At 44.7% G+C, this 17,653-nt stretch overlaps 1 protein-coding gene and 1 pseudogene across 1 annotated transcript in view; both read right to left on the minus strand.

Annotated features, from left to right (window-relative positions):
- Positions 1-17,653, minus strand: part of SEMA5A (semaphorin 5A) — a 456,698-nt gene that overhangs the window by 392,534 nt on the left and 46,511 nt on the right. The gene's annotated exons all lie outside the window — the stretch shown is intronic.
- LOC111746460 lies at positions 13,278-13,396 on the minus strand (annotated as a pseudogene).

The following is a 17,653-nucleotide window of genomic DNA, read 5'->3' on the forward strand; positions in this document are numbered from 1 at the left end:
TTGGCCAACTCTCGTGAGCCATGGGAGTCTTAACCCTATAGCCGGCCCTGTCCTGTCTCAGGAATCTCGCATACTGGGACGTTGTACCTATCCTGCACGGCTGGTCCCCTCGTCCTTCACATCTGCTTTACAATGTCATCTCTTCAGAACGGCTCTTGTGGACGGCCCTGTCAAATCGTCACTCCACCCACATCCTCCATAGCGGTCATCTCAATTTTAGTGACATATCCGAGTCTCTGCTCCTTGTTTGCTCTGTTTCCTTGCCTGTACTTGAAGAAGAAAGAAGCATGTACCTCGCACTCATCCACGTACTGCTGGTGCCTGTCGCATAGCAGGCTCTCCGCGAGCACATCTCAGACTGTGGCACGATAAGTTTTGATGAAAAATGCAGCTTTTAAAATACCATTTCTATTTCATAATATTTTTAAAAATTATTTCAGAAATGTGTGAAAAATAATAATTCACCAGCACAGTACCAAATGACTGTATTTCTATTTTAGCCTAATTTTCCAGAGCAACAAACTAACTAAGAACCCAAAAAACAGGTATTTTTCTTAAGTTAGACCGGAAGCGACTCTGTAGCAGGAGAAATGTGTCTTTCATATTTGTGTTATGGGTGCCCAGCATGGCAGCTGGCAATTAACAGGTGCTCAGTAAACGTATTCTCAATGAAAAGGTTTTCCACAGTAAACTAATATGCAGTGGTTATCACTGAAAATGTAGAATTACGTAAAATGAAAGCCACCTTCCCTTCACCTAGTCCATGTTCTAGAGGCAGCCGATGGCCGTTCAGAGTTTTCCATCACTCGTGACCAACCGTACACGCAACGGTCAGCACGTGCTGTTTGCCATCAGCTTCGCTCATTATAGCATAGATACGTTTCCACGATTGCGAAACTAGGTACGCCTCATTCTTTTTAAAGACCAGGCATTACTCTTTATTTTCTTTAACCAGGTCCCTTCTTGCAGACTCTTCTTTGATAGTAGAGTTTTTCCACTATCAAAAATAAGAAGGCAATGAACACCCTTCTACCACCGCACAATTGGATGGGAATAAATACAGGATTAACTCATAGATGTGTAATCGCCAGCTTGATTCATGTGATGGCTACTTCCCAAACCACAGCCTGGCCCTTAAGTCATATCAATCCCTGCGGGCACTGGAGATTTCCCCTTTTTTATTTGTTTTAATCTTTGCCCATCTGACAAGTGAAGATCAGTTGCTAGTTTAAATTTCCTTAACTATGAGTGAGGCTGAAGGGCTTTCCATCCTGTTAGCTGATTTTTGTATTTCTCCTCTAACTCCTGAAGACAGTCCGATGCCTCCATGCCAAGTGACATGCTGAGCACTTGAGAGGGACATCAGAAGAGCAACTGCCCTCTGAGCAGCAGGTGGCACGGGGTCAGGACTGCCGTCCACGCTCTGCCCACGCTGGATCGTCCTGACCCCATCCCTAACCCTTCCCGAGCTTTGGGACAAAGACAATAAGCCTCATGACTTTGAAATGCGTGTCTGTCAGTTCGGCTATTCTAATCCTTCATTGTTCTTTACCATAACTTTAACCAGACACCGTAGCACAACTTTGAGGAGTAAAAACACCTGTTGTTGTTGGAAGGTGCCAGACCCTCTGCTTCTCCCCACGAGGGTGCACCCCAAGGGTCGTACCAAGTAGGGGGGTGGGACGGGCACGGACCCTGCAGCTTGTCACCGTTTCTGAGCCTCGGTTTGCTCACCCGCAGCAACACTGACCTTGCCGGGATGCGAACGAAGTGCAAACGCAGACGTGGTCACTATCGGTGACACGAGGCCGTGCTCTCCGGGGCACGGACCCTCTCCCGAAATCATTTCTCACCTCACAGAAACGCCTCTGCTCTGCATCCCCACCACGAATCGTGTCCGCGACCGACTCATCTCGAGGGGCATCTCAGGCTGGGAGTCGTCCTGGCGATGGCTGGTCCCCTACTAGAGCCACCATCGCAGAAGGTTGCGGGGTGATGACCTTCATGCGCACGCATGTCATTGCCCACTGCCAGCACGGTGCCTAGCCGGCGCTCACAGAACACCCCTTAAGGGAGAGAATGAACGAAATGCCCACTCGGGGACTCTGGTAAACGCTCTGTTTTTTTCTCCTTTGAAATCTCGTTAAACCAAAGTTTTCCGGAGGCTGCACTACTGATACCTGTGGCCAGACACTCTGGGGACATCCTGTGCACAGCATCCCTGGCCTCTACACTCTGGACAACACTAGCACACACATCCCAAGTCCTGACAACTGCAGCTGGCTCCAGACATTGCCAAATGTCCCCTGGGGGACAAAAATCGTCCCTGGTTAAGAACCTCTGGTTTAGCCTCTCAGAAAACAACCAATTACGTTTCTGTTTATTAAAAAAAATACCATACTGAAAATTGCTTAATTTTTACTATGTTCCTGAATCCAAACCTGTTTTGAAAGCTGAGCTAATAATATAAGCTATAAATTAGCAAAATAAGTCATCCGGGCTATTAACAACAGATCGGAGAATATTCACTGCCCGAGGCAAATCAGTCATTAGCTGCTGCCGATCTAGATGGAGAAATGGCGTTAATAATTCCATAAACGAAAGGCTGTCGACAATAAAATCTTAGGGTTATTTTTTTAGCCAATTAGAGTCAGTTTTGGTGGCAACCCCGCTGCTGTGACTACGAATAAGCCATGTGTATTCTTTAATTAATTAGGAAACTCGTTCACCACAAATCAGGAGCGGGACAGTGCGGTAGAAGCAGGCCCGGCTCCTGAGAGCGGCAGCCTCGTGACCCGGCCGCCTCGCGTGGAAGAGGACGTCGCGTGATCAGCGTGTAAACGAGACGTGTCGGCCGCCGCCTGTGCTGTCCCACACCTTGCTGACTTTCTACACTCGACCCAGGGCAAGGCGGGGATGAGTCACACCAGGGAGAATGTAGATCCGCGGACGCGTGGGCAGCCGTTTAGGCCGTGAGTGACGAACCATCCCAAATTAACCACTAAGAGACAGGAAAACGGCGACACATATGCGTCTGGCGTCATAAAGGCGGCATCGTCCCCGTTACACTTTGCTCACGACTTGGGGCATCGGAGCTGTGGGTCTCTGAAGTGGACCTTTTTTTTTTTTTGGCGGGGGGCGGTTATTGCTGTCTTGGTCACAATGTGAAATGTGTGCCTGTCACCCTCTGGTTGTCAATCCAGAGTCATCTCTGAGCCGTACGGACTACGATGACCAAATTGGGAGGAAGAATTATCGCTGTCGAAAAGACTATCCGAACCCACGGTTCTGCTCACTGGGACAGATTCTGCCAGATTGACAGATTCCCTGCTCCTTTTTTTTCAGTCACTTACATCCTTAGCTCTTCCATTTCCGGTCTGGGTCTCACTTCTGTTTCTCTCTCTCCTTCTCCATTTCTGGATGGCACTCGTGGGTTTAGAGGCCAGACGCAGCAACAGAGGTACAGAGGTGCTCACACGCTCGGAGCTGCCACAGAGGACAGATTCTTATGAGACCAGGCCCCACAAAAGGCCGCGGGCAAGGAGGTGCCAGTAAGAAGGTGGCCTTACCATTGACCGGTCCTCCTATCTGAACAAAGGGCACAGCCCACCCCACCCCCAAAAAAGATTTCTAAGGCACCAACGCATCTCTTGTTGTGCTGAGACTCGGGGTCAGTCAAAGCCCCTGGAAGAGGCGCGAAATGGAAATCACATCTCGAAGTATTTTTGTTTCACTGAAATTGAATTGATGGTTCAGTAAACAAAACATAAAGAGCTTCTGCTCCCCGTGAAGCTTCACTGACCCCAGAGACTATCTTCGTCAACCCTGACACTTTTCTTGTGTCTTTAAACGTGCCTGCGGTTGTGTTTGCCGAGGCCAGCGGTAGACGCAGGGGTGCAGAGGACGCTGCGGGGACCTGAGGACTGACCAGGGTCCGACATCCTGCCGCTTAGGGTGTGCGTTCACACGGCCCCCGGCAACCCCGAAGATCTTCGCCACACGTTCATGCGTGACTCCGAGGGAAAGGGTCCTATTGCTTTAACAGCAGCGCGGGGGCCTTCCCTGGGGACCGAAGGCCCTCGATGCAGAGCAGCAGCTCGTAGGACCAGGACTCAGGGCACAGACTTTTCAGCGGAAGAAAGGAGAAAAATCAAAAGCACAGACATAACCCAGGGGGGTGTCCCCAGAGGTCGGCATTCTGGGCAGGAGGTGGGTGGGGAGACAGCCGCCTGCGGGCGTCCAATGACAGTGACGTGGATTCTGGTCCCCGGAAGGGCGGGAGGGGTGGCCAGTGCTGTGCTGGCCACTGTTCGATAGTGGGCTTCCCAGACAGCTCTGATTTGTAGCGTTTGCCAGTTTCCATGGTGTCAACCACGGCCAGGTTGTCCACCACGAACACGGGGATGGGAAGAGATGCACACGGCTGGAGCTCAGGAGGTGACAGGACCGACTCCCACTCAGCACGCCGCTGGCCGAGGAAGTAGATCTGAAAAGGCACCGGGCAGGGGCCCGAGGCAAACGTCCCCGGTCGGGGCACTGACTCTGCAGGGCCTTCAGTCTCGACACGTCTGGGCTTTATTGATCATTCATTCTAGAAAATTAAATGGAGCTTCTCCCCTTTATCTCTCTCCATTTGCCTTATAAAAGTCTTAGGCATTTAAAATCTATCAAGAGCACATATTGACTTAGACCCAAACCTCGAAGGACCGTTCATTTTTCTTGTTTCCGTTGTTACCCTATCGTGTTAAGCACGGCGTGAAGTGATCACGCCACGAATCAGGATTCAGAAGCACCTCAGTTACGGAGAGATTCCGCGTCGATGGCGTTTGGCGGAAAGGACGTCCGCCGGCTCACGCGGGGCGCCTTCTCGGTCTCCCTTGTCCTCCCCACCATCGCTCCCGCCGGGTTCTCTTCTCTCCCGCTGTGATCTGCCCTCTGCTGCCCTCCATCTCCTCTCCGCCTCCCTCTCCTTGTCCCTCTCTGCACCTTCGTCTCTGTCTGTCCCTCTCTCCCGTCCCTGCCCCTCCTGGTCCTCTCTCCCTCTCGCCCCCATCTCTCTTCCTTTTCTCCAAGATTCTCAAGATATCATAGGTTTCCGCTTCTATCCTCAGGAAATACCTGGCAGCCCCGGTCCTGGCATCCGACCATGTTCCAAAGAGTAACACGCCAGACTGCAGAGCCGACGGCAGGGAGGCGGTGAATGGAAGCAGAGCATAAGAAAGTACCTATTACCCTCACAGACTCCACGTTATGAGCCAAAGACAAGTCCAGCGTGACGCAAAGAACGGACAGACACAGGAGAGTAAATTACTAACCGCTTAAATGAAGGTAGCTGAAAACGCTTGAATGAGGATTGAGTGTTATTTCTCCTTTATTTTCGGGTTTCCCCCCGGCCCTGGTATGTACTCGCCAAGCCTTTACATTGCATTCTTATATATCAAAAGATTCGGAAGAAAAAAGTAAATCCAATCCAAAGACCGAAAAGCTTCAGTTGCAGAATGAGTGAGTGCACTTTAAAAAAATAAATACTCTGAGACTTAAAGGAGAGGGAAAAAAGCAGCTGGGAGGGATTAGACAAAGAATAAAAAAACCTATTAAAGATGCAGATAATGTCAAGGTCGATTACTTCCTTCTGCCTGACTCAGTTTGGCCAACATGTCCATAACAGAAAGTAACGTGACCCCAAACGCGGCAATTCCTGGCAGCTAATCCTTTATTCACAGACGCATGTCCTGTAATGCGGGGGTCTCAGGAAGCACAAAATCAAAATCCTGTCACCTGAGAATAACGATGAAACGAGAAATAAAGTGTTGCTATCCACGGATTTTCTTCAGTTAAAAAAGAAACAGATTTCCAACTTGACACCATTAAAACATAGGCAATCTTATAAAGCATTTCTTTCCAAGGATTAAGGCAAAGCTTGATCCTGTTACATAAAAGTGAAAGCTACGTTTATAGTTCTTCCGATCATTTCACCAATATGTCAAAAATAATTAGCCACTGACATTATTTCATTGACCTCCCACAGTCAGGAAAATGTAAAAAAATCCTGAGCGATCTCGATGTTTTAACACACTAGTGCGTATTTAGCATGTCATCAGGAGGCTGTACACAAACAGCTGTTGAGCTAGCTGTCACAGTCAGCACTCAACATCTTCGGAGTTAATGGTACTAAACAGGAACGCCAGAACCGTAATTAAAAAGCATGTTTTGATAATACTTTTGAAGCGTTATTTTACATTTCAAGCAAAATACTAGAAATGTTCAGTGACTTTATAGTATCACATTTGAAGGGTTATTTATCATTAATATGAGTTTATTCACTGTTAGAAATTCATTTATTCACAGTTAACTATTTTTTGGAACATCATATACTTAATTATTGCTATGGTCTAAATATGTGTGTCCACTTTCCCCTCCCACCCCCAACCGGGCCCCCATTCATATGTTGATGGTATTAGGAGGTGGGACCTTTGGAGAGTGATTAGGTCATATGGGTGGAGTCCTCAGGAATGAGATTAGTGTCCTTATAAAAAGGGCCCAAGAAAGCTCCCCTGCCCCCGCCACCATGTGAGAAACAGTGAGTAGACACTGGCCATGAACCGGAACTTGGGCCTTTACCAGACAGCGGACCTGCCATCACCTTGATCTTGGACTTTCCAGCCTCTAGGACTGTGAGAAACAAACTCGTGCCACGCGGTGCATGTTACTTTATTACAGCGGCCCTAAGAGACAAAGATAATTGTGAAGCTGGCACAGAGAAGGCACCTGACCAATTCGAAGTAGGTCAGTCTCCTTCCACTGGCATGGCATCCGATCTGGATCCCAGGGTGGATAATATCTGATGCACCAGCAGTGCTGGGGCTCCAGGAAGACCCGTGTTCAGGGTCCCTGAAGTGTGGGCCGTTCTCTCCTCCACCCCCACCTTCTATAACATGAGCACTTAGAGAGTGAGTGTGGCTTCTGCTCACCAGACACGCGTGGGGAGGATGGCCAGATCCAGCAAACAAAAACACAGATGCGCAATAGAATCTGAACTGCAGACGAACAACATATAGCTTTCCAGGTCAAACGTAAATGTCACATCAACAGTGGATACTTTTTTTTTTTTTTTAGAGTGCGTACAGGACAGATTTATGCTCACACAACTTTGCGTTGTTCACCTAAAGCTCAGATTGAAATGGGCAACCTATACCTTATCCGGCAGCCCTATCTGGGGGTCCTGTGTGAACCGTTGCGTGGCTCAAAGTCCTGTCCCCGGGTAGGACCAAGGTGGCCATCTGAGCACACGTACCTGCCTCCTTTTCTCATCCTTAGATCCTGGAAGTGGCAAAAAGGCTTTGTGCATTTAAAAGAAAATTGTCACGAAGGTGCTAGAAGACAAGGAGAAGGTGCCATCGGGGCGAGAATCTCTGAAAGACAGAAAGGAAACCAGCTCACCTAGAGAAAAGAAGTCATGGCCTCAAATACGGACGAGAAAGGTCCCTAGGAAACGCAGCAGTGCTCGTGGGCTCCTCCAAGCTCAGAAGCTACAGACACAGCCAGCAAGAGAAACAGACGGGTGCCATGGGGCTAACTGGGGAAGCCCATTCAGAACCAGCAAACAGCGGTGCCTGCCACCCCCCAGCCCAGGTCAAGCAGTAGGAGCATCTGCTTTAGGATGGGTACCAGTGTGAGTACTTGGGCCAACAAGGCAGGGGGTGGCCTTGAATGACCGCGGCACAGGAAGCACCAGAAAACCTACCGTATCCACAGCCCCATGAGCCTCAGTCAGCTCTAGGTGAAGAGAGCGAAATCGCGACCACAGACAGGAGACAACGAACTCTCACAATGACCAAACGACCGAGAACCTCAGGAAAACCAACATGAGATGAAGAGGCACCAAAGACCGACATGGGCCCTATCCATTCTTTTAAGCTAATTCTTAAATATCTTGTATTTTTGCTGCCATCGTGAATGGGATCACATTATCTTGTTATATACTACCCAGGCATGGCTGATAAATAGACGATTATTGGCGTTTGCATATGTATTTTGAAACGTGTAACCGAACTAAATTCTTATTTCTTCTGTGCGGATCATTGATAACCTTGTGTTTTGAGGGGCCAAAAACTTCCCGTACAGCATGAAGTCACACTGGGCACCCAAGCTTCTCTAGCCTTTCCCCACTTTTTATAGGAAGAAGCTAGTTATTCCCTGTATTTCTCTCAGAGCCCGTGATAGTCTACATCCTGCCTCAGTGCTGCAGGGAACACTCTGCAGATGCTCACCTGTGTGATTCCCCCATCCCCCATCCTCATCTTAGACAGGCGAAATCTGTTGAGATGGGCACATGGACTGAGATGAAGTTGGACCAACCACACTCCTGGATCCCACTGTTGGGCATTCTGCCTCTTGCATGACATGTAAATGTCACTTATAAAATAACTCCAGACACAAAATACACTGCCTGCCCCAGGTAAGTTTGTTGGGAAAGACCACGGTGACCTGTCATATTTTAATGTCACTATAGCCTGCTATTTGTGACTATATTATTCATTACGTCCCTCAGGTCAGAACAACTAATGACTGATCTCTGTCACGGTATATGCCTGCCACACACCTGCATAAGACACTATCCTCAGGTTAATTGATTCTTCAGTTGAAGGGGTCTACTCCTTCCATTGCTTATCTGCTCCCTAGATCACAAGTGTTTACTTGCAATGACTTGTTGTATTCTAGAATAAAATTTGTCCATCTGGGATCTTTTCTAGAAACACAGAAATGTCGAGGTTTATTTGAAATCTGCCATTGGATTAAAAAAATTATGGAAAAGAGAATGTTAGAAATCTATGAAGCTCCTTCTCAATTGAACAAATTTCAGTATGAACTATGCTTCTGTGTTTTGTTTTTTTGCATTTTAAGTCAACACACCCTTGTTCGCAAAGCATCTTTTGAAATGCTCGCTAGTCAGTTTGTTTAGCTGGTGTGGTTTCTGGTTGTTATTTATTTCGCATTTAGCTCCAGAGAGAAACTACTTCACATTTTCATGGCCACTGCCTCTCTCTGAACAACTGGAAACTTCGAGTGAGGCTCACACACCATCTCTCTCAGGCTTTCCTCAGGTCCGAATCGTCAGGTGACATATACAGCGACATCTAAAAAGCTCATTCGGCAGCTTTGGCCCAACTAGAAAAAAATCTAGGGTTGAACGGAGAATTAAACTAACAACAGTGAGTTCTTTTGATTCGAATGAAAATTGTTCAAGAAAAAAACACAAAATGTAGGCTTTTTTGTAAAACGTGTTTATAGATGCTTAGTAAGTGCTGTGCTTGGCCCAGGACACAGAGTTTCTTTAATTGCAATTAAAAATGTTTAGAAGTGAACAAAACATCAGACTTCCCATAAATATACCTTTGTAGTCCCTCTTATGAAACAAGCTTCTGTCAGGGAAGACGTGTAGGTCATGGAGAAGCTTCCGCTGGGAAGAGGGCCGGGGGGACCAGAGGACGAGGTCCCCCCAAGTGTTTTTTGCCACAGCTACACGGAATGTGCTAGATACTGTGGATTACAATGCAAATATGTCTGGTCCAGAATGTTCATTCTGAGTATCAGAAATGTGGAGAAAAAAGCATTCTTCAAGTAGCATAGCTGAAATAACTCAAACAGAATTAAAACGTGGAGTGGGTATTTAACACTGAAGAAGCAAGAGGGTCCTTGAGGCAGAGCCTGGAGGAGGGGCGCAGTCCCCAGGGGAATGACTATTGTAACTCTGCTGATTGGCGTTATCTCTAACATTCTCATCCATTCCAAGTCAAAGTGCAAATTGCTATCTAATAGGTCACTCAAATGAGTATTCGTTCTGAATACGCTGCCGTCAAGTACCACTCAAGATTCCCAATTTTTAGCTATGTAATGCTGAATTTTGATTGGCACCACCTCGCCCTCACGTACAGATGGCTGGTGTTTTTATTCTTCTCGCTATGCGACCATGGAAAAGACACATGAGTGAGCCAATCGGCACAGACTATTTGAAGTAAATAGAATTTTGTAAATACAGAAGGGACCAGTTCAAGAAATGATTCTTATCTGTTCCCCCCAAAAAAACTGAATTCCTTGGTGAGAATGGATAGGTAAAATGATCAAACATATGTAAGATGTCGGAGAAAATTCCTTCAAAATAAATGCCCTTAGCAAATAGAACTGTCAACTTTCTTCTGCTCATTTACTAAGAAAAGAGCAACGTTTGCAACTTGAGAACGTGAAAAAGCCCACTCTGAACTGACTGAAGGCTTCACGTGGCAGAACAGAGAATCAAAAGTAAGCATAATACATCTTATTTAAACCAACGCAGGATTTGTTTGGCATAACGCTATCCTTACATTGCTGCTTTCGAAGACCATAAGTCAGATTTTTAAGAATGAATAAATAAGAAAAGAGAAGATCATTTTTTTATATGATGTATCATTAATTTTTCTGTATCAAAAAAAAAAACCTGTTAAAATAATGTTACAGCAAAATTATGCCTTGGTCATCAGTATTTTATTTCAAAAGCATTCGTTCAAGTGGATATGTAATAAATACATGCATTCCTCCTCCGGGTGGTATCCAGTTACGCTAATCACACGGGAGGGTAACGTGCAGCTCTGAAAATAACCGGCATGTACAGCTCTGCGCTAACGCCTAGCTACACCTTTCCAGAAAATGCTTCCCCCGCTCCTGCAGCTCCTTGGGGCAAACCTACTCAGAGAAGTCTCAGAGGGGGCCGTGGCTGCTAGGCCACCTAAGGGGATAGTATCCTTGATGATACCTCCTATTTGACCCATGCCTTAAACCTAACTTCTTTTTTCCAACTTCTCTCTCAGAACTGTAAGTAGAAGTTGGTCTAATTCCAAAGCGTGCATTGCTCCCACGGTGGCACGTCACCTGCCTTCTCACTATGTCCTCTTCCAGATAAAGAGGTGAGAGCAAACACTCCGTCTGTTCTTGTTCAGCCTCGCGGAGTGGCTCCAAAGCCAGATTTGTCAGAACCTAATGTCACGTTAGAAGGAAAGAAATTCAGTCTCCCGTCCCAAAACTATGACAGGCTATCCTCCACGGTTATTCACCGAATGTGGCCAGCGCTTGGCTTATGACGCCCCATAGTTCAATGCTGGACAAGAGGAGCTGTATTAGTATCACACACCTCTTTGCCTCAGTTTCCCCACCTGAGAGCTGAGATCTGTCCAGCCATCACACTCTCTGCCCATAGCAGCCACTCAACCTACAGTAAGTACATCAGAGCCTTTGAAATTCTTTTCTATTCGTATGCTTAGATTGTACCTACAATTCAAAGACTTGACGAGGTACAAATGCAGGTAAAATCTAAGGCAATAAGCATTGTCAAATTCTCTGATTACAGACGGGTTCGGATTTCTATCGTCAACTTTAAAAGTTTTACTTTAATCAGACCACCTTTAAAACTGTGAAAGTGTTAAAATGGAAAAAAAAAAACACAAAGATAATAAAAGAAGAAAAAAAATTTTCTCCTTTGCCGTTTTACCTGCCATAAAGGAACGTGGCGCTCTAATTTCTTATAGATAAATTGGGTCGTTCTACAATGATGAGTAGAGAGCCTTATTCACAGATGAGATTAATTGATTTGCCAGTAGTGGTCCTCAATTTCTGGACAAACGCTACTTCTACTATCCACACTCCTTCCTTGGCAGATCTATGATCATTCTTCCTGGAGAACAGACAAACGGCACATGACAGCTCCTATAAAGTCCATCGATTCACTTCGAAGTTCATTCACTCCACAGCTTTTTATAAAGTGTGTCGGAGAGTCTTGCAGGCACCGAGGACTCACCGGTAACTAGTCAGATAAACACATCTGCTCTCACAGAGCTCCTATTTTTACAGGGGAAAAAGACTGAACAGCACAATAAGCAACGGTTGTAACTCGGAAAGTGATAAGTTCAGTGACAGTGATGAGAACAAGACCAATAGCCGCCTCATGACCACATTCCCTGTGCAGGCTCCGTGCACACATCACCAGAAAGCATCGTCAACATGTTTTCTAGAAGAGCAAATCGAGGTTCAAGAAGATTAGGAAACTTGCTTAAATTCATAGGAATGGGAAGTTCTGATGGGGACTTAAAGGCACATCTGCATAACATCGGAGACCGTTGGTATAATCACTGCACTAACGGACTCCTGGGCAACCCTAAAAGAGACGTCATTAACTATTTGAATGGGGAAACCACGCACTCCACCTGCTACCACCTGAGTAAGAAGTTAACACACGGGGACTAGACACCAGATGACCCAAAGCTCACGGAACCCCCGACACCCTACTCCTCCTCACCATCTCCTTACTGTCTGTGACACCCTAATTCCATTTGCTTTTTATTTTTATAGAAATCTTTATCTATAAGAAAATAACATTAAAGAGATTATTTTAAAGGCATATTGTCTTATTCATAATGGCCAAAACACGGAAGTAACCAAGATATGTTTCAATAGATAAGTGGTACCCCCAGACGATGAAATACTATTCAGTGTTAAAAAGAAATGAGTTATCAAGCTAAAAAGACCCAGAGGAACATTAAATGCACGATACTAAATGAAAGAAGGTGATCTGAAAAGGCTACGTTCTGTATGATTCCCACTATATGACATTCTGGAAAGGACGAACTATGGAGACAGCACGAAAATCAGCGGCCGCCAGGGGTTAGGGAAGGATGAACAGGTGGAGCACAAGGATTTAGGGCAGCGAAACTACTCTGCATGACATTATAGCGAGGGATTCACATCATTGCACATTCATCAAATCCCAGAGAATGCACTACACCGAGTGAACCCTAATACAGACTACTGTGGGTGAGAACACCGAGTCAATGCAGATTCATCAGCTGAAACAAACGTGTCCCTCTGGTGGGGGAGGCTGATGGCAGGGCAGCTTGCGGGTGTGTAGGGGGACCAGGGGGCATGTGAAAAATCTCTGAACTTCCCACGCAATTTTTCTGCGAACCTAAAACTGCTCTAGAAAAAAACCTATTGATTTATATATATAATATATTTAATATATAACATATATTATATGTAATTATTAATTAATATATTTAACATATTTTATATAAAAGCATTGTCATCACCACATAGTAATGTTTATTCAAAAGTTAAAAAATCCTAATCATACTTTTTCTTTTTTTTTCCTTTTTTTTTTTTTTTTTTTAGGCAAGGCAACCTTTGGTTAACCTCATAGATTGCAAGGACTTTGTCAGCTTACAATCCCTTAATTTTTTTTTTTTTTTTTACGCCTATAGCACCTGGTCTTCCTCGGTGGTCTCCCATCCCAGTACTAACCAGGCCGGACCCTGCTTAGCTTCCGAGATCAGATGGGATCAGGCTTGTTCAGGGTGGCATAATGATGGACCTTATTTTTTTCAAAATAGCTTCCTTCTATTTTATCCACACTCGCCTAGTTTGATTATTGCAAGACTCCTCAAGAAGGATGCCCTAGTAACATTACTAATTAATTATCAACTTATTCCTTTCTATGGGGACGATGTCAGTATAGTCCCCATTTATTAAACAGAGCTAACTGCAAACGATGAGGCCAGGGAAGCAGAAGAGAAAAATTTAATTAGGGCCTGACAGCTCTTAATAATGAGATGAAAGTTATTTTCCTCCCAACGATAAATGTGCAAAGTTACATTGATGCTGTTGTGTTTTTCCTTCTTAGAAATGTGTGCTGTGTCCTTGCAAGGAACTTATGTCATGCTCTATTGCCCGTCACTCCTGGGAAACAAATATGAAAAATGCTAACTAGATGATGGTTTTGATGCAATGTTGGTAAGGTGCCAGCACCTAATGAAGTGACACACGCACTAGCAGCAACTCAGAACTGACCTTTCTAGAAATAAAACTTTTTAAAAGAATGTTTTCCAGCAGTAACCAACAAATCATCTGTTTTATCTCTCAAGTTGCCTAGGTTCAATGCAACGGAGGTACGGTTAGCATATCCTTAACAAGTAGTCTCTATTTCTAGCATATGCAAAATCATGTGTTTATTTTTAATTAAATAAAAGAAAAATAGATCTTTTAAATAAGAGTGGGCCATGTTCTTATCTGAATCCATCTTTCCAAATGTTCTCCATAAAGACTAAGCTTAATGATCCCCTTTTAATAAAACTAAATTAAATCAGCAACTATCCACAGAGCTCTTTCCTTGTGCATAACTAGCCAGGTATTATAGGAATAGTAATAAATTTTTTAAAAATTTCAAGACATTCACCCTGACCTCAAAGTTCTTACTTATAGAGGCAGAGAGGGAGACAAAGAAGATGCAACAAAGTTAATCTTTTAACTCTCAAACTCAAGACAATCATAGAAATAGAACTTGAAGGCAATACGTTTGATCTAAAATTGACTAGGTCTATAATGAAAGAAAGTCAGTCTTCTTTAAATATCATCTTTCTGCTTTCCAAGTGAGTTTCCAAAGATTGGACACTTGATCAGAACAGAATCCATGCAGGATACACGTTGATCTGCTGGGCCACTCTCCAACCTGCTGCTCTTCAGACTCACCTGGGAAGCTTTCCAATCCACACTGCTCCCAGCATCTGACTTTCCACTACTGGGTCTTTGATGAGTCAGCTTCTGCCAATTCCCCTTCTCCCATGGCCCCCACCAAACTAATATTTGTATAGCACTTTAGCGTTTGCAAAATTTCCTTGATCTTCCTAACTTTTAACCTTGAGTGAGATCACTATTGCCTTCTTTTTAGATGAGAAGACACAGGTTATATGACATGCTCCTGTTTCTAGCCCGTGATTAATATATACACCCTAGGTTAAATTTAGACATTATGCAAGATATATTTCCAAAACAAGTATTTTGTCCCATAGACCAGCATTTATTAGTGACATCAATCCGCATACAAAAAGTTATGATATCCAAAGCAACTGGTTAAAATGTTAAAGTTTCTATTGAAGAAATAATAAACACACCCTTTGGCACTTTTTACTTTAAAAATTCTTGTGAACTGAGTGTATATATTAAAATATTCATTCTGAAGTTAAATCTAGGAATTTCAGCAAAGAACAACATTTGTTCCTATGTGCATGAACCTACTTCAGAACCAAAGTAGCTGTAGGATATCTCAAAGTGCTTAAATTCTTTTTTTATTCCCTTTGAGGCTGCCATTATTTTAAATAAAACAAAAATCTGTGTGTTCCTTCTAAGCCATGGGGCTGCCATACCTTTGGTCATACCTGAGTAAGCTGGCGTTTCTATGAGATGATAAATCACCCAGAATCAGGGCTTAAACTGATCAGAGCCTAAGCACGGTCAAGGACAGGGTTCCCTGAACACCAACATCACACATGAGCAAATTCAAGAGCTACCTGTGAAACCTGCTCACGGGAGAGCATGGAGATGAGCTGAAACAGGAAATGTTCCAGGTGAGAGAAGGTGCCTGTAAGCAGCTCTGTTGCCCTTAATTTCACCAGCTCCCAAAGCGAGAGGGCTCAGCCCTCCATTCTCCATAATCCAATCAGTGCTGGAAACAGAACCTACGTCCCATCATTCAACATGTATTCATTGACTCCCTACTAAGCATCTTGCCCTGTAGCAAATGCTGAAATGTGAGGGAACAAAAGGATCCCACAGTGAGGGAGCTTAAGTGGTCGAGGAGCCAACCCACCAATGTCACTTCCATGAGACAAGCTGCACTGACCAGGATGTGTCCCCATGAGGGCAAAGGGAGGATCAGCGAGGACCGTCCAAGCCAAGATATTCAAAGGAGACTCATAAATTTTTAAGTGGTTCTTGACAAAACAAAGTCCAAGATCAGAATGTCAGCCTGGTCAGGTGAGAGAAGCTCTTCAGGTTCCAGACTTTTTCTTGTGTCCTCATATAGACCCCAAATAACCCCATATAGAAGGGGCTAGAGAGATTTGTGGGATCCCTTTTATAAGGGGCACTAACCCCATTCAAGAGGGCTCCACCCTCACAACCAAATTGCCTCCCAAAGGCTCCACCTACTTAAACTATCACCCGTAGGGGGTTAGGTAGGTCATTCAACATATGGATTTTAGGAGGACACAAACATTCAGACCATAGTGTAAGGAATGTAAAATGACTGAAAATAAGAAAGAAATTGAGATGAAAAAGAATTAATATGTTCCTTCTATAGGCACAGGAACGCCTTGTATAGATAAAGAGAAATCCGGTTGACAGAACAGTTAACCACTAGCAGACAAGAAATGCTGGCCTTCATTCTGGACAGTGTTCACTTAGAACTCAAGACTTAAAAATAAAAAATGATACTAATAATTAAAAAAAAATAGGTGTCCACAAAACATTCTCGGTTTTTAATCCAGAATGCTAGAACTGCCGATATAGTATTTTCTACACATGTGCCAGTCTATATATACAAAGGCGCCATTTTTTTATACCACAGGAAGCTGCCCAGTTTGAAGGAAGACAGTTCATGGGAAAATTCAAGAAGCCATTTAACAGACTCTTTCTCCCATATGACGACGGTCTTCAGGAATGGCTGGGGCATTCTAAGAGATGCCAGTCTTCTCAGCCGAGAGCAGCACAAAGGAGTGTCTTGGGTTTCATTTCCAATGTTTCTTTCCTTAAAATAATGCTGATCCACTCAGTTCTTCCAAGAGGCGTATCTATAGCAATGTCTTCAAAAATGAAGCATGAGGAGGTGACAGCAGATACATTCCGCACAGTAATTATAAGGACAGAGAATGAGATGGCCCCAAGTTGGGACATGACATGGCATGAACCCCACGCTGGGACAGTCGAACCTGATCCCAAGTGGGAAAGGTGTGGCCCTCCTGCCTTCTCAGATCCTCTAACCAACATCTGGGGAAATTTCAAATTTTCCCAAATTTTATACCATATTAAATTTGGTAGAGGGAAGTTGGGAGAGATGGTAATAAGAAGTAAGAGATGATTTCAAGACCTTTACCCAGTGAAAACAAATCCACACCGCGTTAACGGGAGACTACATGTGGAGAACACACCCGACCCACTCTGGCATCCTTTGACAGTTTTAAAGGCAAAGAAAGAATTCTGCCATCGGATCTGCCTAACAGGCCCCATTACTTTCCTTGATAAACTCTGCAGAGGCCGGTGTAAAATGTGGTTGCTCTCAACCTAAATAATGCAAATACTTTTTTGCCACCAAAAATACATTCATTCAATTCAGACAATTCCTTCGCTTAAACCGACCTATTGTCCTCTCAATGAGAGGACAGTGACGAGGACAGGATTTTCCGAGGTATTGTCAGGGCGGACAACCACCGGCCTGGTCGTTCTTCACAGAATTTGTTTTCCCCCGATAGACGGAATGTCCGTTTGTTTACTCAGACATGACCTGCTCCCCTCCCTCATCCTCACCTGCCGACGTGAGCTGCCGTGTCCCCGGCCTGCCTGGCACGGAGTGGCCACTCACTTCTGCAAAAGTGAAATGAATTAACGAAGAATGTGTCATTGCACGTCCTCACACACTGCACTTTAGAGGAGGCTTAAAGATCATCATAAAAGTTGATTTCATAAGGAAGCACTAGAAACTTCTACCTACACTGTCTACAAAAGCCATGAAACTGTTTTGGAAGCAGCTGCCTCTGATGCTGACGTTGAAGTGAACACAGCCAAAAGAAATAATATC

This window comes from Pteropus vampyrus, unplaced genomic scaffold, assembly GCF_000151845.1.
Source record: "Pteropus vampyrus isolate Shadow unplaced genomic scaffold, Pvam_2.0 Scaffold190, whole genome shotgun sequence".
Lineage (NCBI taxonomy): Eukaryota > Metazoa > Chordata > Mammalia > Chiroptera > Pteropodidae > Pteropus > Pteropus vampyrus.